General features: G+C 37.2%; 1 non-coding gene and 1 pseudogene across 1 annotated transcript; both read right to left on the bottom strand.

Moving 5' to 3' along the window:
- Positions 1-15,322: 15,322 nt before the first annotated feature.
- LOC121209022 (small nucleolar RNA R71) lies at positions 15,323-15,429 on the bottom strand. The gene has a single exon (XR_005904140.1). It is a non-coding gene; the product is annotated as a small nucleolar RNA R71 (small nucleolar RNA).
- Positions 15,430-19,454: 4,025 nt separating this feature from the next.
- Positions 19,455-20,361, bottom strand: LOC121208050 (ribulose bisphosphate carboxylase large chain-like; annotated as a pseudogene).
- Between the last annotated feature and the right edge of the window lie 7,547 nt (positions 20,362-27,908).

The raw sequence follows: 27,908 nt of genomic DNA, 5'->3' as shown, positions 1-27,908 counted from the left end.
TACTAATGATCATTTCACATATATGCACTCCCGCGAACCTCACATCTCATGGCAGGATTACCACTCCATGCTAAATTCCCCATATCATGAACTCATAAGGTGATGTCAGGATTACCAGTCTAGGCTAAATCCCTTATAATGACAAACACCCTTAATGAGCTCGGATCTGAATTACCAGTCCAAGCAAAATTCAGACCCTAATTGGATTACCCGTCCGGGCTAAGTCCATAACGCACACATATTCCTCAGTAGGCTTGATCATTCAAGGAACACCTGCCCGGGTTAGATCCTTTTCATACTTGAGATCACGGATTTCCCGTCTGGGCTAAATCCTTGCTGCAACACATGCAGGATCTCTTTACACATATCATGAGGGTTTATCCATTAAATTCCCTTTGTCAACCTCATCCGAGACATTTTTCACTTGTTACCATCAAATATGCATTTCTATGATATTTCATGCTAATAATAAATGCAATCATCATGCATTCATAAATCATTCAATTATGCATATTAGGGGTTTACTTTAAGTTATCCGAACTTACCTGGAATTCTTTTCGGAGTTGTGTTTCGGTTATTTCGAAACCTTGCGTTTACCTCAATCGACCTCTGAAATTTGTTCCTCGAGGTCTATAACAACAAAATTTAACTCATTAATACACTACATTATACATTTCAAGTTTAATATCTACCCCCAGTCCAAATAACTATTTTGCCCCTAACCTTTATCATTTTTTTCGATTTAGTCCCTAGGCTCATATAATGAAACACATGCATTTTCTATCTTACCCAAGCCTAGCCGAACACATTTCCTTCTTATGGTAGCCCACTTTTTCCATTATTTTCTCATATCTACCACACATTTACATCTTTTGCAAATAGTCACTATAAGGGTTTTTCTTGAAAATCATCTCGAAAAAGATGTTTAATACACATTCATCTTTCATATTCCTCCATTCCATCAAAATAAAAGTAACTCATGCATGGGTAAATTTTTGAACATGAACCTTAGCATGAAATATGGGTAGAAATGGAGAGAGCAAGCTACCGGGATTACAAAAATACAAAGAGCATGAAAAACGGGGCTCGGAAGCACTTACTATTGAGCTTGGAAAGCTTGAAAACCCTAGCTATGGAAACCTTTGAAGTTTTCACTAGACAAGGAAGAGAATGGATTGATTTTGGTTCATTTTTCCCATTTTATTTCATTCCAAAATGCCCTTAAGCCTTTTCCTTAAAATTCCTTCCATCCAAGCCCATTTTTGTCCAAAAACTTAGAATTTGGGCAAATTGCTCTCCAAGACCTTCTAATTGATAACCCGAAGCAATTTCATACAAATTGCTTCTAGAATTCAAGTTTTGTAATTTATTTAATTTAGTCCCTAATTTCTAATTGAACACCTTACTCAAAGAATTTCTTCATGAAACTTTAACACATGCATATACACATATTTCAGGCCACATAATAATCATAAAGTAAATATTTTGATGTCATATTTGTGGTCCCAAAACCACCATTCCGACTAGGCCCTATTTCAGGATGTTACGTTTCTCCCCTTTAAGGACTTTCGTTCTCGAAAGTCTTACCAGAAAACAGATTCGAATATTGACTTCTCATGGTTTCTTTCGGCTCCCATGTAGCCTCTTCTACACCATGTCGATGCCATAAAATTTTACTAGAGCCACATCTTTAGTTCTCAACTGTTTAACTTCACGAGACAATATCTTAACTGGTTCCTCTCCATAAGTCATGTCCAGTCAAATTTCAATCTCAGTTGGTGAAATTACATGAGAGGGGTCTGATCGGTATCTCCTTAACATGGATACATGGAACACGTCATGAATCTTTTCCAGTTTGGGTGGCAATGCCAAACGATAGGCTAACGGTCCAACTCTTTCGATGATCTCGTACGGTCCGATAAATCATGGACTCAGTTTACCTTTTCGACCAAATCTCAATACTTTTTTCCATGGAGATACTTTCAAGAATACTCTATTTCCAACTTGAAACTCAATTTCTTTTCTTTTTAGATTAGCATAAGACTTTTGCCTATCTGATGTCGCTTTTAAACAGTCCCGTATTACTTTAACTCTTTCTTCAGTTTCTTTAATCAAATCAACTCCATGAATCTGATTTTCCTTGAGTTTTGTCCAGTACAATGGAGTTCGGTACTTCCTGCCACACAAGGCCTCATAAGGCGCCATCTTCAAACTTGTTTGGTAACAATTGTTGTAGGCAAATTCTACCAATGGCAGGTATTTTTCCCAGCTACCCTGAAATTCGAGGATGCAACGACACAACATGTCCTCGAGAATCTGAATCATCCGCTCAGACTGGCCATCAGTCTGAGGGTGAAAAGCTGTGCTAAAGCTCAACTTTATACCCAAGGCTTCTTGTAACTTCTTCCAGAATCTCGAAGTGAACCTCGGGTCTCTGTCTGAAATTATCAACAGTGGTACTCCGTACAATCTTACTATCTCAGAAATGTACAAATCGACCAATCTATCAAGAGAATAATCCATCCTTACCGGGATGAAATGAGCTGACTTTGTCAATTTGTCCACTATAACCCATATGGCATCTTTCTTTTCCGGATTTAAAGGTAATCCTGTCACGAAGTCCACGGTAACTTTGTCTCACTTCCATTCGAGAACCATTACAGGTTGTAACAAACCTGAAGGCACTTGATGTTCAACTTTAACTTGCTGATATACCAAGCATTTCGATACAAATTCAGAAACATCTTTTTCATGCCGTTCCACCAGTACATCTTCTTTAAATCGTTGTACATCTTGGTACTTCCCGGGTGAAAAAATAGACGACTGTTATGTCCTTCTTGCAAAATCTTCCGAATAAGTTTATTTTCTTTGCGTACACAAACCCTATCTCTAAACATTAAACATCCATCAGGACTAATTCAGAAATCTGACTCAACACCAGACTCACATTGAGCTCTTTTTGCTTGCAAGTCATCATCATTAAGCTGAGCATCATGAATTTCCTGTAAAAATGTTGGCCTAACCTCCAGCTCAGCTAGACCTGAATCATCATCAAGCAATGTCAAACGAGTATCCATGGCTCTCAAAGCATACAAGGATTATCTACCCAATGCATGGGCAACCACATTCACCTTTCCCGGGTGATAGTCGATAATCAGATCATAATCCTTAATTAATTCTAACCATCTTCGCTGTCTCAATTTGAATTCTTTCTGAGTCATAAAGTATTTCAAACTCTTGTGATCCGTGAATATACGACAAGTCTCGCCATACAAATAATGCCTCTAAATTTTCAAGGCAAAAACAATAGCGACAAGCTCTAGGTCATGGGTTGGATAATACTTCTCGCGAGGCTTCAATTACCGTGAAGCATAGGCTATCACCTTGCCATCTTGCATAAGTACACAACCCAATCCATTTAAGGATGTATCACTGTAGACCACAAGCTCTTTTCCCGGTTCAGGTAGCACTAAAACAGGAGCTTCGGTCAGTAATGTCTTTAACTTCTCAAAACTTTGCTGACACTTCTCTGTCCATTCAAACTTAACATCTTTCTGTAGCAGCTTCGTCATCGGAGTTGCTATCATGGAAAATCCTTTTACAAACGTTCGATAGTAACCGAATAAGCCCAAAAAGCTTCTAACTCGGTTACAATCTTAGGCGATTTCCATTCAATAATTGTATAAATCTTACTTGGATCAACTCAAATGCCTTCACCCGAAACTATATGACCCAAAAATCCAACTTCCTAGAGCCAAAACTCACTCTTGCTGAACTTAGCATACAGTTGGTTTTCCCGCAAGGTCTGTCACACAATTCTCAGGTGCTTCGCAAGCTTTGTCTCATCTTTAGAGTAGATTAAAATGTCGTCAATAAACACAACGACAAACTTATCCAAATATGGCTGAAAGATCCTATTCATTAGATCCATAAACACAACCGGTGCATTTGTCAGCCCAAACGGCATTACAAGAAATTCATAATGGCTGTACCTCGTTCTAAAAGTTGTCTTAGGTACATTCGAGTCTTTAACTCGCAGCTGATAATAGCCAGACCTCAAGTCTATCTTGGAGAATATAGTGGCTCCTCTCAACTAGTCAAACAAATCATCGATCATTGGCAAAGGATACTTATTCTTGATAGTCACCTTGTTCAGTTACCGATAATCGATACATAACCTCATTGAACCATCTTTCTTCTTTACGAATAACACGGGGGCACCCCAAGGTGAAAAACTTGGCCTAGCGAATCCTTTATCCGTCAGATCTTGCAACTGTGCTTTTAACTCCTTCAGCTCAGTAGGTGCCATTCTGTACAGGGCAATAGAAATGGGAGTCGTCCTTGGCACCAATTCAATACCAAACTCTATCTCCCTTTCAGGAGGTAATCCGAGTAATTCCTCTAGAAACACATCTGGGTACTCACATACTATCGGCAAGGACTCGATTTTCAGCTCTGTTTCCTTAATGCTCAGTACAAATGCTAGGTAGGCTTCATATCCTTTCCTCATATATCTCTGAGCAACCCTTGTCGTGATTACAACCAGCGATGAACCCAATTCTCTTGATTCGACCCGTAGAATCTTACCATCAACTTAATATACTTACTAGCACAATTCACTGTTACATCATGAAGGGCTAACCAATCCATACCAAGTATTACATCAAATGGTAACAACATAAGGTTAGCCGGGAAACAACGACCTTGAATCGTCAAAGGACAATTCTTACAGACTTTATCACCTAGAACTGATCTGCCTAGTGGGTTCGACACTCTAATAATATCTTCTGTATGTTCAACAGGTATGTTCATACTAGAGGCTAATCTCATGTAGATATATGAATGTGTCAACCCCAGGTCAATTAAAGCAACAACACTTATATTAAAAAGAGAGAAAGTACCCATAATAATATCAGGAGCAGCAGCTTCATCTCGAGCACGTATCGCATACGTTCTTGCCAAGGCTCGAACCTTTGATTTTGCAGCGTATTTAGTCACGACTCGAATGCCACTAGCACTCCCAGGGTATCTCGGAGGTCTAGCTCGTAGAATAGGAGCACTCGACATCGGAGCTATTTCTACTTCTTTTTCGGCTCGTTCCGAGTAGTCCCTGAGAAAGTGATCAAGAGAACCACATCTGAAACATGCGTCGCTCTTCATTTGGCACTCTCCGAAGTGAAATTTGTTACAGCTTTTACACTTTGGTTTTTGATCATCTACACTCCCCACACTAGTCACCATCGGGGGAGAATACTTTTGACCTCGTCGTTTAGAGCTTCTCGATCTACCCGAATATCCCACTAACTAAGTGGAGCGTTCACGTAGGCACCTAGCTTTCTTCGTGGAGAATGAGAGTGTTTTACTGCTAGACCTCTTGCTCACATTGAACCTCTCTCTTAGCTTGTTTTCTTTCATTATTAAGTTCCTCGGCCTTCTTGGCTCGACCGATCAATACGACAAACTCCCGTATTTCCAAGATCCCAATCAACAACTTGATATCTTCATTCAGACCTTCCTCGAAGCGTTTACACATTTCTGATTCAGTTTGGACCCATTCAGTTGCATACTGACTTAGTCGTACGAACTCTCTCTCGTATTCTGCTACAGTCTTGTTCCCTTGTTTGAGTTCCAGGAACTCCTTTCCCTTCGAGCCCAAAAACTGTTGGCTAATATATTTCTTTCTAAACTCTGCTTGGAAGAAATCTCAAGTAATATTTTCTTTTGGCACTACCGAGGATACGGTTTTCCACCAATTGTATGCAGTGTCCTTCAAAAGGAACACAACACACTTCAAACATTCCTCGGGTGTGCATGACAAATCATCTAGCACCCGTGTAGTATTTTCCAGCCAGAACTCGGCTCTTTCAGTGTCATCATCAACTTTCTAAGCTTATCTATAGGGGCTTTACCGATTCTCACCGGTGCCATACCTCGCAGCACATCCTCATCAGTTTGGTTAGGGGGTGGGGGAGGTCTTGGTATATTGGAGCGATTTCTCAGATAATCCCCAACCCATTCATCCATCATATCAAAGAAAGTAGCTTGGGCCTCTTCTCGGCATTTTCACATTAGCCTTCTACTACTACTAGATACAACTCACTATACGGAAGCTAGAGCATGGCTCTCACCTCCCTCGGACTCATCTTGTGCTTGATTGGAAGACATTCACTAAATTCAAAACAGTTTAAACAATCAGGAAACGTCACGCTATCAACATTCGAATAATGGCATCTATAGCGAACTTTAACATCCTCTACGGTAGTCCTAGATCTACTAAACTGTAGCTCTGATACCAATAAATGAACACCCCTCACCCGTACTCGATTCCAGGATAGGGTTCGAGGCATTACCATGACCTTACATTTTGAAACGTACCAAATTGGGTCACCAAGTTTTACTCAAATTTTAAGCTTTTCATCCATGAACAACTCGTCCCTTATATAGCCCTTCGAGGCTTATAAAATACCCAGAGGCAGTGCGGGACAAATTCGGGTACGTTTGTTAAACCTTGGGCTCTTTAGGAAAGTTTTCCTTATCATAAAGTGTCACACGCCCGTGTAGGTGGGCCGTGTGGACTCACACGCCAGTGTGACTTGGGGCACGCCCATGCCCTTCAGCCTTGGGCAATACTGAATTATCAACACGGCCATGGCACACACCCGTGCTGGCTGCCCGTGGATGACACTGTCTTTTTAACACAGCCATGGTGCACGCCTGTGTAGCCTACTCGTGTGCAACTTTAAACTAAAATTTTAAGTGCAGAGGACAAACGACCATAGCACATACCCGTAGGAGGGAACCGTGTGTCACACACGGCCTAGGCAAATGCCCGTGTCTAACCATGTGGACTCTAATAGGCTATTTTCCAAGCCTTTAGTCACCCATTTCTACTACTTGTGCTTAATAGTTACCAAATTCAAAGTAAAACACAATTATACACTTGTAAATAATCTTGATTAAACTAGATGTATGGAAACCTCATATAATTGGTTTCATACATGATAGGTTGTTTTCCACTTAGTGTTTATGGGTTCCCATGTAACTTTAATTCATCCGAAATTAGCTCGTTCATGTGACTCATTGCCAATTGGTAACAACCCATCACTTGTAAATAAAACCATGTATAAATTCGTAGGTCATAGCCTACTTCAATTAAGCCAATTTTTGTGGCCATATACAAAGAGATAAACATATTCTTACATGCCTTCATTTGGCAAATCAAATAACAAATATAACAAAATACTCAAAAATACTATAATGCCATTGAACAAAACAAACAAAGTCTTTATACCAAAGCTTACCTAGTTGATAGTGTGTTAACTCTCCAATCATCTTCCAATCCTTTCGAATCCTCGATCTTTGTCAGACAGGGAAAAAGAGAGGGGTAAGCATTTACATGCTTAGTAAGCTCGAATAACCGGAAAGTAAACTTACCGAGTAATTAGCATACATCCATATTTAAATCATGAAATCATCAATTATGAAATGATTCCCTATCACGTGCACTCAATCAATAAGTTAGTTACATAACCAAGCATCATGTAATTTATATAGATGAACTCATCATTCATCATCTTATTGACATACATCATATTAATCCCGTTAAGTTTCTAGGAAATCTCGATGGACTACCCATTATCCGTCAATTCTTACGAATGATCATTTCACATATATGCACTCCCGCGAACCTCACATTTCATTGCAGGATTACCAGTCCAGGCTAAATCCCCCATATCAGGAACACATAAGGTGATTTCAAGATTACCAGTCCAGGCTAGATCCCTTACAACGACAAACACCCTTAATGAGCTCGGATCTGAATTACCAGTCCAAGCTAAATTCAGACCGTAATCGGATTACCCGTCTGGGCTAAAACCATAATGCACACATATTCTTTGGGAGGCTTGATCATTCAAGGAACACCCATCCGGGTTAGATCCTTTTCATAATTGAGATCACGGATTACCTGTCCGGGCTAAATCCTTACTGCAACAAATGCAGGATCTCTTTATACATATTAATGAGGGTTTATCCATCGAATTTCCTTTGTCAACCTCATCCGAGATATTTTTCACATGTTACCATCAAATATGCATTTCTATGATATTTCATGCTAGTAATAAATGCAATCATCATGCATTCATAAATCATTCAATTATGCATATTAGGGGTTTACTTTAAGTTATCTAAACTTATCGGAATTCTTTTCGGAGTTGTGTTTCGGTTATTCCGAAACCTTGCGTTTACCTCGATCGACCTCCGAAATTTGTTCCTCGGGGTCTATAACAACAAAATTTAACTCATTAATACACTACATTATACATTTCAAGTTTAATATCTACCCCTGGTCCAAATAACCATTTTTCCCTAACCGTTCACATTTTTACGATTTAGTCCCTAGGCTCGTATAATGAAACACGTGCACTTTCTATCTTACCCAAGCCTAGCCGAACACTTTTCCTTCTTATGGTAGCCCACATTTTCCATTATTTTCTCATTTCTACCATACATTTACATCTTTTGCAAAATAGTCCCTATAAGGGTTTTTCATGAAAATCAACTAGGAAAAGATGTTTAATACACATTCATCTTTCATATTCCTCCATAATCCATCAAAATACAAGCAACTCATGCATGGGTAAATTTTTAAACATGAACCCTAGCATGAAATATGGGTAGAAATGGAGAGAGCAAGCTACCGGATTTTAAAAATACAAAGAACATGAAAAACGGGGCTTGGGAGCACTTACTATTGAGCTTGGAAAGCTTGAAAACCCTAGCTATGGGAACAGTTGAAGTTTCAGACAAGGAAGAGAATGGGCTGATTTTGGTTTATTTTTCCCATTTTATTTCATTAAAATACCAAATGATCAAAATGCTCTTAAGCCCTTTCCTTAAAATTCCAACCATCCAAGCCCATTTGTGTCCAAAAACTTAAAATTTGGGCAAATTGCTCTCCAAGATCTTCTAATTCATAACCCAGAGCAATTTCATACAAATTGCTTCTAGAATTCAAGTTTTGCAATTTATTTAATTTAGTCCCTAATTTCCAATTGAACACCTTACTCAAAGAATTTCTTCATAAAACTTTAACACATGCATATAATCATATTCTAGGACTCATAATAATCATAAAGTAAATATTTTGATGTCAGATTTGTGGTCCCAAAACCATCATTCCGAATAGGCCCTATTTCAGGATCTTACAAAGCATTTGCATATATGTAAACGAAAGTTACAATCTGCTACATAAATATGACTATGTGTGGTAAGCATGTATAGGAAATTACATGTTGGGAAGTATGATTCTATGCTAGGTACGAGTGAAATCTATATCAATGTATCCATGATGTTAAATGAATGATGCATGACAAAGTATGGTTGGAGAGAAAGGAGTTCGAGCAAAGTACAGGGAAAATATGTGATATGATAATAGTCCCCGCCATGGTGCTTTGATGATATCTGTCAGGATAGTAAACACGAGAGGGCTAGTGTGGCAAGATATGTGGAAAGACCATGGTCATTACCCATTCTAGAAATGGCAGATGAGACGCATTTGTCTACTAGGGTTTTTGCGTGACCAAGACGATAATGGGCAAAACTCAGGTGATGTTGACTTTAGGAAAATCCATATTGCTAAACACGACTGTTTATGCAATGCTTTAATGGCAAACAAAACAAGCTTATGTGGCTAGTTATCTGAAAAGTCTATGTGGCGTATTATTTAGGAAGCCTTTGTGGCTAGTTACTTGGAAAGCCTATGTGGTGTGTTATTTGGGAAGCCTTTGTAGCTAGTTATCTGAAAAGTCCATGTGGCATATTATTTGGAAAGCTTTTGTGGCAAGTCCTCTAGAAAGCCTGTATGGTGAATTCTATAACACCTAAGAGGTGAGTTCTTAGTTTACCTTTGTGGCGATATCAGGTCATGCATTTGAGGCATTTTCTAAAAGATTTCTCGAAATTATACTCGAGTGATGAATCCACTATAGTAACCTGCCAGGAAAGAGAATTTGATATATTTGTAACTATGGGTAGTGTAAGTGTCTACCCAACCTGGGAATTCCTAGGTGATATGTCAAAGTCATCTATGATTTTATTAGATGATCTAAAATATTGCATTCATTGAAAAAGGTTCGAGGTTTGGATCGACTTAGAGATACAGTGTGATTAGAATTCTCTCAGCCGCCAGAACCAGTATAAGAATCTACCAAGAGTAGTATCAACATGTATATCATTTTAAGAAAATGCATCCAACTTTTATCTTCAAAAGGGATTGTAAGATAGAATCCGCAATATGGTGTGAAGTTTCTGATCTGCTCATTATACGAAATGTGTATAAAATGGTTGGGTGTAGAGATGGGCTTATAGTTATCCGCTAGGAATTAGACAAGTACCAGTCAAAGTTTTAAAAGAAGTCCAGAATCTTCAACTAGAGGAACCCAACAATAATATTAAAGGTAATATTGATTGAGACTCACTAAGTTCCTTTAAACTTACATGCATCTATCTGTAGTGCAGGTTCTTGGAATTGAACCAATGCACTAGGAGGGAACAAGCCAGGAATGCACCAAGGTGGCAGTTCGAAGAGCGATATTATGCATACAAAATGAGACTCTTGGAAATATGGTGAATAGTATTCTTCATCATGATTAAGTTTGTTTTACAAAAATTTAAGTTGTAATGTCTTATACAGCTTTTAAAAACCTATTGTATTTAATAATATTTCTTTTAAAATCTTTTGACTTAGAGAAGACAATAAATAAATAAGAAATATGTTTAGTATGGATTTCTCCAGTTGTAAAATTTTTGTTAAGTATTGTGGCATCCTATATCTAGGTCCGAAAAATCAGATCAGGTATAGGGTGTTACAGTTTATTGGTATCAGAGCTTTTTGTTTAACAGATCCTTTAAAAGTTGAAATAGAGTCAGCCCTGTATGCAAGATACGCTGGACCTAGCTTAGTCCCTCAGGTAAGTTAATGAATTTAGTAATGGCAAATACTCTAGCACACTGTTAGTATTGATGAAGATGAGTCAAGTTGGAAAGATAGAAGATATTTCTTTTGATAAGAAAAAGAAAATGATACAAGTTGAAACTAGAAATTTAATACAAAAAAATAAAAGTATTCAATTTTCCTCATTAGTAGGTTAGTTGGTAGGTTCAGTAGGAACTCCTTCTAGCTAGGGGCATTCTTAGGGGACTTCTTCAGGAGCATCAGAATCTTCCAAATCTGCTTCCTCTATTTCTGGCTCTTTGGAGATGAAGAAGTTAGTCGATTGCCTCCATTCCCTCTGGAGCTTCTCCCAGCCTTTGCCTTCAGGGTTATAAACATAAAAGTTCAGGGACTCAACTGTGACCTTCTATAAGAAGTTGAAGTTAACTTGACTTAGATTGAGAGGACTTATAGAAACTTGGGCATGAAGGACCAAGCGGGATCATAGTATAGGCAAGGACTCTCCCAGATTTTGCTTAATTTCCTCCTAGTATTTCTTCAGAGCTTCCTCGTTGGATTGGCATAGATGTTCCATCTTTGATTATTGTTGTTGGTCTTGATAATTGAATTTCTCCTTCCAAAAGGACTCTCTAGCCCTTAATTGATTGACTTCTTCCTCCATCTACTTGGCACAGATTCTTAAACTTTTAAATTTGGCTTTCTAAGAAGAGACAGAAAAGTCAAGCTCCTTAATCTGGCTTATAGCTTCCACATGACTTTGGCGTAGTTGAGCTAAGGACTATTAGCCATAATGCACATTTCTTCTAAGCCCACCAGTTTTATGTTGTTTTGATTGAAAGTCTCTTAAAGAACCTAGCTCTTAAGCCAGTATTCAGCTACGGTAAGAGAGGGATATTACCCCGGCCTTATAGATCTCACCATGCGAAGAGTTTAACCGCTTCCCCAAATGAAGTAGTAATGAATAAGGAACCAAGAGGAGCCTTTGGCTGCCTTTGGTGTATTGTCTCTAGAATGATTATAGTCGCAGGTGGATCCATGGTATGGATTAGAGAGTCTGCAGAGTTGACGAACTCTACAGCATAACAAAATCAGAAAAGAGGGGAGGAGCAGGATGAAGGACAAGAGTAGGAAGAGTGATGCTCTCAAGGGAGCAAGCCCTTTTTTAAGTCCACGACGAATCAATTTTGGCCAATCACTGCCCTCGATATCCTGGGTGATTTACTCCACCCTTGGCTTTTTCTAAGTATTACTAGTCATTGTCCTTGATGGCACGATGGCAACACATTAATTCTTACGCACTACATTTAATAATGCCAAGGCGTCCAAATTGGCTGCTGGAATAGGCGAGGAGCTACTAGATGTACAAGAAGGAGAAGAAGATCCAGCAACAACAGGAGAGTTTTCCTGGTTAGGAGAAGGACCGGAAGATGTACCATAACTAATAATGTTCCAATGGCATAGACATAGTCCACATATCTCATAGAAGAAAAAAGAAGGTTCCCTCAGTCTACATGTCTCACAGAAGAAGGAAGAAGGCTCCCTCATCCTCCCCACTAAAATTAATGTCAAATCGTCACTAGGGTTCTGAGGCCAGGCCACCTAAGCAGAAGGAACATTATAGGAATCCGCCCATAGTAAAAGGTCATGTAACACCCATTAATGATTTAACATTAAAATTCCACTAACTATAGGCATAAATGTCCATCCATTAATCCAATGGTTTAATAACATCATAAGGACTTCCATCTTTTAATTTCATAGCAATCAAACACTTTTAACATATAGCATGCTACTTTTGCATTTTACGCAATTAAGTCTTTTTCTCAAATTAACCACTTAAACAATAAAATTAGCACATGAAACTTTCATACATACGTATTCACATGTTGTACACAAATAAAATAATATTAAAATTATTTTACGACCTCAGATTTGTGGTTCCAAAACCACTGTTCCGATTTAGCTAAAACTGGGCTATTATAGGTCATTCTTCCGATGACCATTTGGACTCAACCCTTGTAAGAAGTATAGAAAAACATTTCGAATAGTAATGATTTCCCCCAACTCTAGTGTACTCCCATTCTTTAACTGCTTAAAATGCTTCCAAGCAACTTTTAAATCAACATGTTGGCGTTGTAGGCAAATGTTGATTTGTCGTAATCCGGTGTAGTAGATTAGACTAGTTATTGCACCTTACGAGCTTGAAAACAAGCAATTTTAGTATATTTGAATTATGTTTTATTCAGTTTTAATAAGTTAATAAAATGTGCAAGATTAAGTTTTTTATTGACCTTAAGGGTTGAATTAGGCCTAACGGTGAGCTAACGCACTTTGTGAGTGTGAAAAAGAACTTTAAAAGGCATATTAAACTGATATTGGTTGCTACGTCGCAACACGAGATGATATATGTTATGGCATAGGGAAAAGAAAGGAGAAACCTCAAGACTACCTTCAATGTCACAACACAGCCAGAGGGTGTCATGACATACCCCTTAAGATATCCCAAGAGTACACTGACTGCTATGTCACAACATAGGTCCTGGTGTGTTGTGACATCAAATCCAGGACCAAAATTAAATACGAAACAGGGGCATTTTGGTCTACAAAATCAAACTTAAAGCTCTGGAACATCAATTAACTTAGGGTTAAGGATGACGGCCACCTAACTTTATAAATAGGCTCATTTGGTACATGTTATAGACATCATTCACTTAGCCTAGATTCTCTCTTTTAAACTTAGTTTAGTTTTCTTGCTTTCTTAGGCTTTTAGAGTCTATTTTCAGTTGTTATTTGTTAAAATATCTAATTTGTGGAGATCATCAAACTCATTGGAATCATTTTCCTTCTTTAATACAAATCAGGTGTTTTCTTAAATTCTACAATTTAATCCGTTTATCATGTCTTTATTTACATCAACTTTATATTGTTTGTGAAAGCTATGAGAAACTAATCCTCCTACGAGGGATTAGCGAGTAGAGGTATGATCTATTAACTATTTTGAAGGGTTACTCAATGGATTAGCTATTTGGGAAAGGAAGAATGTGAAACAAACCTTAGGCCTAACAACCCCAGAAAGTCATCAAACTGGGAATTAACCCAAAATTGGTATTGCCCATCCGTGAACACCTTCACCCCAAACCAGTCTAGACTGTGAGGTCAAAAGATAAGTAGTCCTTACTAACTCGTTATGTTAGTTGAAGACTGAAAGATCCTATTAGTGTAGTTACTACTGATTGACAAGTAACCCGAAACGACAGTTGACTGGGATTACCGAAGCGAGCTAATCAACCATAATCAATATTTGATTCACTCTACTCTTCTATCTCTTGAACTTTATTTCTTTTATGTTATTTTATTTTTTGATTATAAAAACCCTAAAAAGCCTTTTATTTTGTTCTCCTACTATAACTGATTTAAAGTACTAATTAGATCTTTTAGTGTTTAGATTAGAATTAATCTAGCACTCGTCTCCCTTGGGTACGAATCCCGGAGTACTCACCTACTTCATTGTAAAACTATATTACAAATTGATCCATATACTTGTAGATACCACCTTGTATTTCTACATTTTATTGTAGTGTTCACAGTCTGGATGTTGGTATGTCCAGAGACAGTCAAGTTGTTGGTGTCGTTGCTGGGGAAGCAATGTCGCTAGTTTAATTTTAATTTTTGCGCGTAAAAGAATAATTAGGAAAATTTTAAGTTATAGATATGATTTTATGTTATTTTATTTTATTTAATGTTACTAATCTTTTCTTTTTAGGCTTAGTGTATGACTCGTAGTAGGGGTACACCTATTGTAGCAGTCACATATCAAGTAAAAGTAATCCGAAGAAATTGCCGACCACAATAGTAGCGGTAACAACAGATGCAAGATCCACCCCCACCTGCTACAAGTAATGTGCCATGTGAAAATCCACTGTTCAGTGATGTTCACGATAATGGCCTAGGAAACCAACCCATACCACAGCTTCCTGCAAATGTACATATGGCTCGGAACGAAAGAACTTTAGGGGATTATGCCTTACCAAGTCTAGACATGGTTCAAGAAAGTATAACAAGGCTGACGATCACAACTAATAAATTCAAGATCAAATCGACAATGATTCAGATGATCCAAAATAATCTACAGTTTAGGGGCACGATGATAGAGGCCCCTAATCAGCATTTAAAACAATTGCTCAAACTCTGTGATACTTTTAACTATAAAGGGTCACTGATGATGCTATTCATCTTCAATTCTTCCTCTTCTCTTTGATTGATAACGCCTTTTCTTGGTTAGACTCGTAGGTACCTGGATCTATCACGACATGGGATGAACTCACTGGAAGGTTCTTATAGAAGTTTTTACCAATTAGCAAACCAGTTAACCTAAAAAGAGATATTACTATCATTAGACAGATTGAGGGAGAAAGTTTCTCTGAGGTGTGGGAACATTTCAAAATATTGATTCAAAAATGCCCACACCACGAATTTCCTAAAGGTATGCAATTACAGGTATTTCATAACAGGTTGGATGCGAACGCACGATCTGGATTAGATGGAGCAGCAAGAGGAGCCTTAATAAACAGGACTTACGAGGAAGCATCTAAAATTATTGAAAATATAGCTTTAAACTCCTGTCAGTGCCCGATTGAATTCTTCACATACGGCCAGAAACATGTTACGATAAAGACCATCTACGAAGATGACAAGTATCAGTAGATAGTGAAAAGACTTACCCGTATGAAATATGCTTCCATACCGTCTATGCATGGAGGAGACAAATCACTCTTCCACTAACTCAATAATCCTACTAAGGATGTAAGTTACATGAAGAATCAAAATGAAAACCCTTGTTCGAATACATACAATTCGAGTTGGAGGGACCACTCAAACCTGAGATGGGTAGGAAATCAAGGAGGAAGTAACAGCTTAAGTCAAGCTAAAAATACTAATTATCAACCTCCTTATTTGCAAAAACCTTAGAATAGGGTCAACCCAAGTGAACATACTACATATGGTCAACTTCTAAATAGAATCGAGGGAGAAATGCAGTCAATAAGAATGAATGTCAAGGAAGTGCAATCTGAGTGCACCAATTCAAAAAGAACATTGATTAAACTCGAGGATCAAATGAGCCAATTGATGAGCATGATAGGTGACATGAAAAGGAAAATTGGCACAAGTATTCCCAACAATACAGAAGACGATCAACGTAGGGAATGTAAGGATCACATGAAAGTGATTGCACTCTGGTCGGGCAAAGTACTAAGTAGCCTAGAAACTACAACTCCAAAGAAAATTACGTGAAATAATGACGATCCTCAAGAGAAATCCTTAAAGGCACAGATCAGCAAGAAGAGGTAACCATACAGTACCGGAAACAGAGAAGGAAATAACTAAAGATTTTGCCGATGCAGAAATCCTATTCTCCTCAAGACTAAAGGAAAAACAAAAGTGAGACGAGGTTGAATTCTTAAGTTTCCCAAACTTGTTCAAAAAAATAAATGTTAACCTACCCTTAGTCTAGTTAATAGAGAAAGTTCCTAAGTACGCCAAGTTTTTAAAGGAAATTATGTCTAGGCGTAGGAAAATTAAGGTAAGTGAACAAGTTAGTATAAGCGCTTCTTGTAGTGCTATTATCTCAAGACGACCTCCCTAAAATTTAAATAACCTAATAAGTTTTACTATTCCTATACAGATAAGGAGCATTTATTTTAATAGAGAGCTCTATGTGATTTAGGAGATAGTATTACTTTGATACCTTTATCTGTCTTTGAAAAACTCATGTTAGAGGATCTTAAAAATACAAATATAACACTATAGTTGGCCAATAGATCTTTATTTCATCTAAAAGGTATACTAGAGGATGTATTAGCCAAAGTGCGCAATTTCATTATTCTGGCAGTGTAACACCCCAAACCCGGCCTAGAAGTTAGGCCTGAATCTAGCGTGTCACATTGAAGTGTTTTTCGAAAACCATGTTCTCATTGAAAACCCTTCTTACTACTCAAAACCTCTGGCCATTTTAAAACTTGTGAAACGTTAATTCCCTTAAAACCTTACTTGCTGCGAAGCTTACTTTTAAACAGTTGCGGAAATGTGATATTTTGAAAACCAGTTGTTGTTTTGGAAAATCGTGCCCTACTTATAACAGATATTAAGCATACTAAATAAATTCCCCACATAAAAAGGTTAAGAAAATAAAGAGGCCTAAATACAACCAAATCAAAAACCAAAGTGCTTAACTAAATAAACGAAATAGAAAAACATGTGCAGTTGTGTGGTTGTCTCTGAGTCCCTCTGCGACACCGACCCACCTAACGCTGGGGATTACCTGCATAGTTAATAAACAGGGTGAGTTTACGAAAACTTAGTGTGTAATCCCCTTACAAGAGTAACAGTCAGTAAACAGACAGAATTTAGAATCAATTTTGGCCGGAGCCCATTACAGTAACAGTACAGTCCAGTTCAGAGCATACGTGTGGCAAAGCTCGTTACAATATCATTTGGGTCACAGCCCATAACAGAATCAATTGGGCCTAGCCCATCTTAGCCTCAGTTGGGCCAAAGCCCACATCGCAATAATATCACAATAATACCATACATGCAATGCTGTGCAACCCACCCCAATAATCCAACCGCTACACACCAACTCCATCCCCCGGTACACATTATGGCGGGATATAAATATCGACCCACTCATCTGATACACATCAATGGTAGCCCAGTTGCGGTACTACCTTCATTGCAGCAAGATGCTAATCAAATATTAGGCTTAATAGCCATCGGTGGACACGGTCGTCAAGCAACCTCGCGATCCTCATATACTTCCTCCATTTCATAATTCCCAACCCATACAATATGTCGTGTATGTCATGCTCAATCATCATACGTGTATGCAGAATGGCCATACTTAGTAATAGTCTTTTAAACATATATTAAGAGCATTTCAGTCATACTACCACAGTCAAGTCAATTAATACGCAGTCATACATTCATAATCAAATCAGTCAAATTCGAAGTCTAAGTCGGTCATTTACCCTCAAGGGCAAAACAGTCATTTTACCCTATAAGGGTATGTCAGTCATTTTACACTACAAGGGTATTTCTGTAATTTTACAAATCGAGGGTATTTTGATAATTTTACAAATCGAGGGTGTTTCAGTAATTTTACAAATCGAGGGTGTTTTGGTAATTTCAAAAATTGGGGTATATCGATAATTTTACAAATCAAGGATATTTCAATAATTTTACAAATTAGGGGTATTTCGATAATTTTACAAATCGAGGGTGTTTCGGTAATTTCACAAATTGGGGGTATTTCGGTAATTTTACAAATCAAGGGTATTTCGATAATTTCACAATTGAGGGTATTTCGATAGTTTTACAAATCAATGGTATTTCAATAATTTCATAATAGAGGGTATTTCAGTAATTTTATAAATCGGGGGTATTTCGGTAATTTTACAAATCGAGGTTATTTCAGTAATTTCTCTTTATTATGGGTTTATTACTTACCTTGGCCCGTTAACAAGTCCTCGTTAGCTAAAGTGAACAGATACTATGCACCAGGTAGGATTCTAGAGAAGAGGAGGTGAGTCATTAAGACCGCTAAGTACCAAGCTCTCCCTAGATCTAATCCTAGACATGCATATACCCATTGCCACACCTTAACCATATGATTCGTCCACGATCGTGATTTCAACAGGACCAAGGCGGCTATCCATTGATATAGTTAGCCCACATCTGTATTCTAATTCTTCCTTAGACAAGATCAAATTAAACCAAGATTTTTCCATAGAGCTTTCTTGCCTCTATTTCCATGAAAGTACAGTAGATGAATAGTCATTCGATGAAAAATCAATTGAATATTTTATTTCCTATCAGAATACGCATACTAGATACAATCACTAGGGTTATTAACGAACAATGAGTGAATATTGAAAGAAACGATTCTCTTTTGTGAGAACTTAGAGTAGCAGTTCATTATATAGGATAGGATAGAGCTCTTTTTTCTTTTGAACTAGAAATATCAATTTTCAATTAGAAATAGTGATTTCCCCATGTTGTGTAAAATTCGCACTGAAAAAATTGAAAAAAAAAATTCTCCTATCAAAAACCTTTTTCGTAAAATCTCGTCTACTAATACAATAAGTTTCTATTCCAACACGGAGCGAAAAGGACAACATACAGGATGGATAGAAAAAGTTGTGATGCTTGGCTCGATCCATGATCCGAAACCATGGTATATAGGATAGAAAAGAATACACCAATCCTAAGGATCCATACATAGGATTAATTATGGACCTAGGAGAAAATTTGAGTTGTGTTTAGTCTTTTATTTTTTTATTTAAGATCTTATATATCTAGATAAAAATAAATCTATCAAAAATAAAGACAATAGAATCGGCTCAATCCTTTTAGTAAAAGATTGGGCCGAGTTTAATTGCAATTCAACAAACCGACAGTACTTACTGGATTATAAAGTATCCATTGCTTCGAATTCAAATTGGATTTATGAAGTTGGTTTATCTAATTTATCCACAGCGTCGAATTCAAATTTGATCGCCTTCCATACTTCACAAGCAGTAGCTAGTTCAGGACTCCATTTGCTAGCTGCACGGATAATTTCATTACCCTCGCGGAAGGTCACGTCCCTCATTACGAGCTTGTACACATGCTTCTAAAGCTACTCAATTAGCTACGGCACCCGGTGCATTTCCCCAAAGGTGTCCTAAAGTTCCTCCATCGAATTGTAGTACAGAATCATCTCCAAAGATCTTGGTCAAAGCAGGCATATGCCAAACGTGAATACCCTCTGAAGCTACGGGCAGAACACCTGGCATAGAAACCCAATCTAGAGTGAAATAAATACCACTGCTTCGATCTTTTTCAATAAAATCATTACGTAGTAAATCAACAAAGCCCAAAGTTATGTCCCTTTCTCCTTCAAGTTTACCTACTACTATACCAGCGTGAATATGATCTCCACCATACATATGTAAAGCTTTAGCTAGTACACGAAAGTGCATACCATGATTCTTCTGTCTATCAATAACTGCGTGCATTACGCGATGGATGTGAAGAAGTAGACCATTATCTCGGCAATAATGAGCCAAGCTAGTATTTGCAATGAACCCACTTGTTAAGTAGTCGTGCATTATGATAGGAACTTCCAATTCTCTAGCACACATGGCCCTTTTGATCATTTCTTTACATGTACCTACAGTAGCATTCAAGTAATTCCCTTTGATTTCACCTGTTTCAGCTTGTGATTTATAAATTGCTTCGGCACAAAATAAGAAAGGGTCTCTCCAGCGCATAAATGGTTGGGAGTTCACATTCACATCATCTTTGGTAAAATCAAGCCCGCCACGTAGACATGCATATACCCATTGCCACACCTTAACCTTATGACTCATCCACGGTCACGATTAATTAATTATTTAAGTTTTATGTCTGCTTGAGTAGGTACCAAAAACTAGGTCCACAACCCCTTTACTAAACTCAAACAGAAAAATAAATACTCCATTGCCCATCCCAAGACTTGAACCTTAGACCTCACAGTTACACAACACGCCACCTTGCCACTCCACCACAAGCTCTTTCTATGTCATATTTTATCCTCAATTAAATATAAGGTCTATAGGCCAGAGTCTAGGTTCCTTTAAAAGGAAAACCAAAATAAATTGCAAGAGCCAACACTTGAACCCAGGCTCCCTTGCAACCTTAATGACGTCACAACTACTAGACCACAAGCTTCTTTGTGTCATTTATTTACCACAATAATTTAAAAGGCCTTCATCCAAGCACCTAGGGTTTATATTCATTTATTACCAAAATTTTTGCTAAAGCCCAGGTTTGAATCCAAGATTTCTCCAACACTTCTCAGGGCCATTAACCACTAAAGTAGACATTTAATTGTGTCATTTCCTTGTACAACTAAATGCTTATATACAACCTCCTTACGGACACATACTAAAGGCCCAATACTTTTAGGACCAAATTTGGGGTGTTACAAGCATATTTCATGGTGCTTGAATTTGAAGAAGATCATAAGATACCGATCTTAATAGGTAAACCTTTCTCGGTAACTTCTAGATCCACCATTAATTTAGAGAAAAATGAAATGACTATGAAAAGCAATGGTGAAGCTAAAACTTTTAAATGTGGCCATCAACCAAGTGAGGAAGATAGGAGGAAGTTAGGGGAGCAATGCAAAAAAGTTATTTATCTCTAACATTCCGGAGTTAAGAGAGATGCTTCCTTTTATGTATGTAGAAAGAATAAACAGGTTTAAGGAAAGGGACAAGCGAGCATAGGTGGATTGGCATGATGGAAGATGGACTAATACTGATAAAACAGAAGAATCATCCATTGCTGAATTGATAATACTATCGGATGAATCTGGCGGTTAAACTAATAAATATTTGAATTTCCTAACTGTTGAAAATTACTATATATTTAACTAATAGTCAAGTTTAGATGTTAAATTTTATTTGATAGATGTTCATTCAAGACTGAGACATCCTCAAAGATGGAAATTTAAGCTGACACAGAGTCAGTGCCACAATACGGCAACCCCATCTCACGACACTTTGTGTAGAATGCAGAACTGAAGAAACCAACTCGATGCCGCGAAACCACACTCCTATTTCACAACATGAAGGATAGTCTCCCCGAATTTCCAAACTAAAATACGTGTCGTGACACAAAACCTTTATGTCGCGACATTGCTACAATTTTCTACAAGTTTAACCTGAACCATTCACAAAACCCGATGACCTAACCCTTAATTTACCCAATTTTAAACCCCCAAAACACTTATTTCTTAACCTAAAAACATTAACTCTTATTTAAATATCCTTTACCTCATTTAATCTCTTAAACATTCCCAAATACCTTAAACCTTAACAGTCATTCTTCCCTTTCTCTTTTTAATTTGTTTGGAAAAATTGTTTCTTTCAATCTTACTTGTGAAGGGCAAGAACGAAACCACTCTAGGGAACGACGAGTAAACAAAAATATGATAAGAAATCCAACAGCTCATACAAGGTTAAGGGTTCCTATATTAATTTTTATTGTTCTATTGAAATAAACTGCTTGATTTGTTCATTAGTTAGTAACATTAGATATCATGCCACCTAGAAAAGTTAGACGAACTAATGAACCAAAACCATCGACAGTTCCAAATCCCTCTAATTTTTCAAACCCAAAGGCTGAAAATATTTTATTGAACTTCAAGGAAAAACTTTTATCCAAGAGAGAGGATTTGATCCATGTATGACTTTGTGTAAGGAAATATGGCCTTTAGTCAAATATCATAGCTGGGAACATTTCTGGACAATCCCTAAAGATAATGTTGTATTCCCCATTGTTCAAGAATTTTATGCATCATTACAGGACAAAGAGTTTAGGAGCACTGAAGGTCATATGTAACAATCAGTGCTTGTGCGAGGGAAAAAGGTGCAAGTAACCCTTCGAATTATTTGCAACTTCTATAATGCTCTATACTATGAGAATGATTTTATTGACGAAACTAATTTAGAATATTTCTAGGACATAGATATGGATAACAATATAAACTTTTTAATTGAAGGAAGGGGTGAATGGAAATATCGTTCAAGTACCAATGTTCTTGTGTCCTTTCATCAAGCTATTATGTTTCTAGAAGCTAAGATTGAGCATTCAATTTGTGAATAATACCTGCTTTAAATGTTTCTAACACTAATACCTTTAGAACAGTTTTACTTAATGCTACTTTTCAAAAAAAAAAACACAAGTATGGATCAGCAAATGGATCCACCAGTACACGAAAAGATGCATTAGTGGACAGAAAGTGGGAGTTTTCTTACCCCATCTAGTGTCGGACTTATGCAAAAAGGCAGATGTACCTATGACATCCACTGAGCAGTTATTGAAACATTCTCGAAGTATCACCGAGGACACCTTGTTCCAACAAAACATTGAGCTATGAACCAAACAGATAAAAGATTGAAACAGTCTACAGCAAGAACTAACAGCTACACTAACTTCATCACAAATGTTGGCACAAGCTCAACAGGAAGTTGGTAAGAGTAGTCATCCAAAGTTAGATTGGATGATTCAATGGATGCAAGATTCGGGACCAAGTTTTCATGAATTTTCTAGGCAAAACAACATTTGAGTCCCCAATTATATACCTGACATGTTTGGACAAACAAATATGAAGCAAGAAGAAGAAGGGCAAGAAAGTGAGGAGGACGAGGAGGATGATGGAAGTGAGGAGATGGATTTTGAAGAGAATGACTGAACATTTTTATTTTTTGATGATTTTGATTTCGACTTTGTCCGAATAGGATTAATAAGTAGATTTTTAAGTTTCGTTACATTTTTTTTAGGTTTTCTATGTAGGAACCCAATACAAAGAAGACACAAAAAATTTGAGCTTTACATGACAAAAGGAGGTAGCACCCACCATTAGCAGTTGGAGGGACTACAATCAATCGGGTACCTGCTCTCCTTATCTATTTAATAGCAACACATTGAGGATAATGTGTCAAACAAAGAAAATGTGTTCTAATTTTTTTTTCTTGTGTGCTTGAGCTTGTAGAAATACAAGTGATTGGTTAGGAGCATATACATAGGTTACTTCTGTTTACAAATAAATTTGGCATGATGGTAGGTGATTTTAAATATTTGATTATTAGACTACTAAGTTCTAAACGTTACACTGTAAATAAGTATTAAGCAATCAACTTTACCAAATGATTTAGAAAATACAAGGAAACGAGCATGCTTGTAACACCCCAAACTCGGCCTAGACATTATTGCCGAATCTGGCGAGGTCACATGGAATGGAATTTGAAATCGAACTTATCGAGTAAAAACTGTCTCCGATTATTATCATCTATTTATCTCTCATAAATTTTATTCATTTAAAAACATAATTTGTAGTGGAAGCTTTTAAAACTGTGATATTTGAATAACATCGTTCGCGTTTAGGAAAACGTCATTTTGAATTGAACCAAGCCTTTGTTAATTTTTTAGTTTCGAAATCCATAAAAAATAGTGAAAATCCAAAGTAAAAGCAACAGTCCAAAAGTGCAACTTACATAAAAAAATAACCCAGAAGATAAATAGGAAATAAATAACATAACTGAAATTAAAATAATTCAAAAATCATGTAGTCACCACCGAGTCCTCCGCCGCACCGATCTGTCTAAGTCTGGGGATTACATGTACAGATAAAACAAAAATGGGTGAGTTTATGTAAACTCAGTGTGTAATCCCCATAGAAAACCTGCATACAGTCAAATAACAAACAGTCAAATGCAGTTTAGGCCTAAGCCCATTTCAGTTTCAGTACCTGTTCGGGCTTTAGCCTATTTTAGTTTCAGTATCATATATGCATTATGGCCTAAGCCCATCACAGTAATAGTACTAGATATACATTAATCAGCAAATAGAGTCCTACCCAACCAGCCTCTATACACCATCTCTGTTCATCCCTGCACTCCATATGGGGTTTAAAACACCCATCCATCCCTACACTCCAAATAGTATCGAATGCGACAGATAATCAGTAAATTGTAGCTAAGATGCCAGATAATCATCATGCTAATACATGAATATTAGATATACATACAGTTCAGTATTCATTCATATAACCATCATGCTCAATACATACATCATATATACGGTTCACGCAATTAAGGGTCTAAGTAGTGCTTAGTGAACCTACAGTAGGTTCACAGTCGACTTGGGCGACCTGTGCAGCCTTAGAACACATTTTAATTAAATGGGCTCACACGCCCATGTGGCTTGCTCATGTGGATCACACGACCTGGCCCACAATCCCACACGTCTGTGTAGACAACCCATCTGGGCCTAGATGGACCAAACCAGTCTAGCCTACGTGTCGCATATGGCCTACCTGGCCATGAAACGGTTGAGTCTTGCACGCACGGCCTAGACTTATTGATCACACACTCGTGTCATGGCAAACGACCAACCACACGGGTGACCACGCAGCCTAGTGGGGTTTTTGGCTTTCACTGAAACCCTATTTTTTACGTTTTCGAGTACACACCTTGTATCGATTCGATGCTAATGCAACAACGAACACTCTAGAACCTAAAAATTCACATTCCATCGCTCAAAATCAGTGTTACTAATGAAACTTAAACAAAACTATAATGTAATGTTCAACCTAAAACCTTAAAAAAAACCCTTACCTTCGATCGAGTAACCAGAATTCCATGAACCTAAGTCTCAAAATAGTGATTATGAATCCCTGGATCTTCCCCTAACCAACATTTAACGACGCACATCAATAAAAGCTAACAACTAAAATAAAACTACATTACTCATCTTACCGAATTAAAACGTGAACTAATGTTGCACAAGAAAGAGACGGACTGAAGAGAAGATAAAAAATAAAAGATGGCAGCGAGGAAGAGAAAAAATAACGGAAAAGAGGAGAAAGAAAAAGGAAGAGGTAAAATTTGGCAAAGAGAGGAGAAGAACAACAATATTTTTTTTTTGCAGAGAGAATTTTTGGACACCAAAGAGTTTTACCAAATCCCCACTACATCCAAACCCTTATTTTTCTCCCTCAAATCCTACTAACCATCCACAACTCAGAGTCCACCATCAACACAACTCTAGCCGAAATTAGGGGAAAATATACTACCCCTTGCTGTCACAGAGAATCGAACACAGGACCACCAATGCACCACTTAACCACCAGCCCAGCAGGCCCATTCTGATATATGCTTACAAATAATTAAATAAAAGCCTACTGAGCAAGAGTGAGGCTCCACTTAGAAAAAAATTAAAAACTTTTTCTAAAGTAAGACTTGTACTCAAGACCTCTCACACACTCCCAGAACATTTAGCCACTCAAATAGATGCGCATTTGTGATACATTTTCACCTAAGCAGAAATAAGAATTTTGGAGCGCTACAATACTAGTATGAATGATAAATGGTTGAATGTGAGTTTGTTTGGTGGATTAAATTTGTGCATATTGAGATATTCAAGGATGACCTAAGGCATTGTTTGGAACATATCCAGAGCCAAAACGCTAACCTATTGATGTCCACCATTAGTATTGATTTTTAAGCATAATGACACTTTTTGATGAACATCATTACAAACCCCAAGCCTAAAAATGATAATTTTTATTTGCCCTTTCTTTTTGGTCTTGCACTCCACGAATATAGACATCAAGCCATACATATTGAGGGTTAAGTTTTTAGATATATCACAGTGGAATTGTAAAAATAGAGTGAAATAGGAAAGATTGGTGTGATATAGGAGCTATAGGTTAGCTTGAAAGCACAAAACAAAAAAAATTCAAAAAGAAAAGGCAATACTAGTAGCAAAAGTTCTCAAAAAATAAACAAAGCATTCTTGAGTGAGATGAGCTGAAAAAGAAAGTCACAAAGTCACAAAAGAAAGAGAAACTCGTTCATTAGTGTAACAGCTCGGTTTTAGCTAAATAGGAATAATGGTTTCGGGACCACAAATCTAAGATTGGAAAATTATTTTAAAATTATTTTTGGTGTTTACAGTACGTGATTATATATGTGTGGAACATTTGGATGCTTAATTTGAGAAAATGACTAAATCGCGTAAAATGCAAAAGTTACATTCCATATGTTAAAAGTGTCAAATTGCTATGGCTTAATAAATTTGAAGTCCTTATGTTGTAAATAGACCATGGATAGTGGAGATGGACATAAATGACCATCTATTATGTGTTATTATATGTTTAATTTAAAGGTTAATAAGGTAAATTGGTTAATAGGTTATAATAGTTAAAACAAATAATAAAATTATTTCTTTTCATCATCTTCCAACCAATTACAAGAAGAAAAAAGCCATTAACAAGCTTGCTAGGGTTTGGAAATTGCATGAACAAATTGGTATGTGATTTGAGCTTCATTTTTTATGATTTCTATGTTTTTGTGATCGTTACTTTGAGTACTAGCTAGCCCGTACCCTAATTTCTGAAATTGTTGATGATTTTGTGAAATACTATTGATGAATCCATGAGTTTTATGATGTTTGATGATGAATTAAACAAGCTTGGTGTTTGAAATACATGTTTTGTAAAGTGATTTTTGACAAAAATGTCAAATAGGGATTTATTTAAGAAAATGTGAAAATATGTGGTTAAATTGTGAAATAAATGACAAATATGGGCTGCTAGGGGTACTATGGTAATTTGACTAAGCATGGATTAAATTAAATTGTGTGAATTTTATATATTTGAGAAATAGGGACAATGATTGAGATGAATGGATTATAATTATGATTGCACAAATGTATGATTTATGTTGTGATTGATCGGTAATGCCTCGTAACTCTATTTTGATGACGGATACGGGTTAGGGATGTTACAGTTTATCGGTATCAGAGCTAAAATTTAGTCAATTCTAGGACTAGCGTAGCGTGTGAAAGTCTAGCTATACATGCCATATATATAAACTGCGATAGTTTGATGATTCCTGTCAGTTAAAATGTGTTTTTTTTATAGCAAATGGATCCCGATCGAGTCGTAGCTGGCGATGTTGAAAGTAATGCATCCGCTCCCATCCAAGGGGTAGTGCAATCTAATTCTAGGCTCGTAACTAGTAACCAAGGGGGTGAGACTAAGCAAGCCTTCTTTCAAATGATGAGTGAGTGGTTCACGGAGTTTGTTCAAACAAATCCGACTGTTCAACAACCTCCACCCCCACCTGTTTCTCAACAAGTCTCAGTTGTGTCGCAAGTGTTAAATCTGATTCGATTGAGTAAGCAGCCAGTGGATAAGATACGTAAACACGGGGAAAAAAAGTTTTGAGCTACAATTGATGATGATGCTGAGAGGGCTAAGTTCTGGCTCGAGAACACAATCAGAGTGTTTGATAAATTGCCATGTACTCTACATGAATGTATTAAGTGTGTTGTATCTTTGCTGAGAGATAATGCGTATCATTAG

The sequence above is a fragment of the Gossypium hirsutum genome, chromosome A10 (genome assembly GCF_007990345.1).
Source record: "Gossypium hirsutum isolate 1008001.06 chromosome A10, Gossypium_hirsutum_v2.1, whole genome shotgun sequence".
Classification (NCBI taxonomy): domain Eukaryota; kingdom Viridiplantae; phylum Streptophyta; class Magnoliopsida; order Malvales; family Malvaceae; genus Gossypium; species Gossypium hirsutum.
Note: the sequence above shows the minus strand (reverse complement) of the source record. Positions and strands in the feature narration are given on the sequence as shown.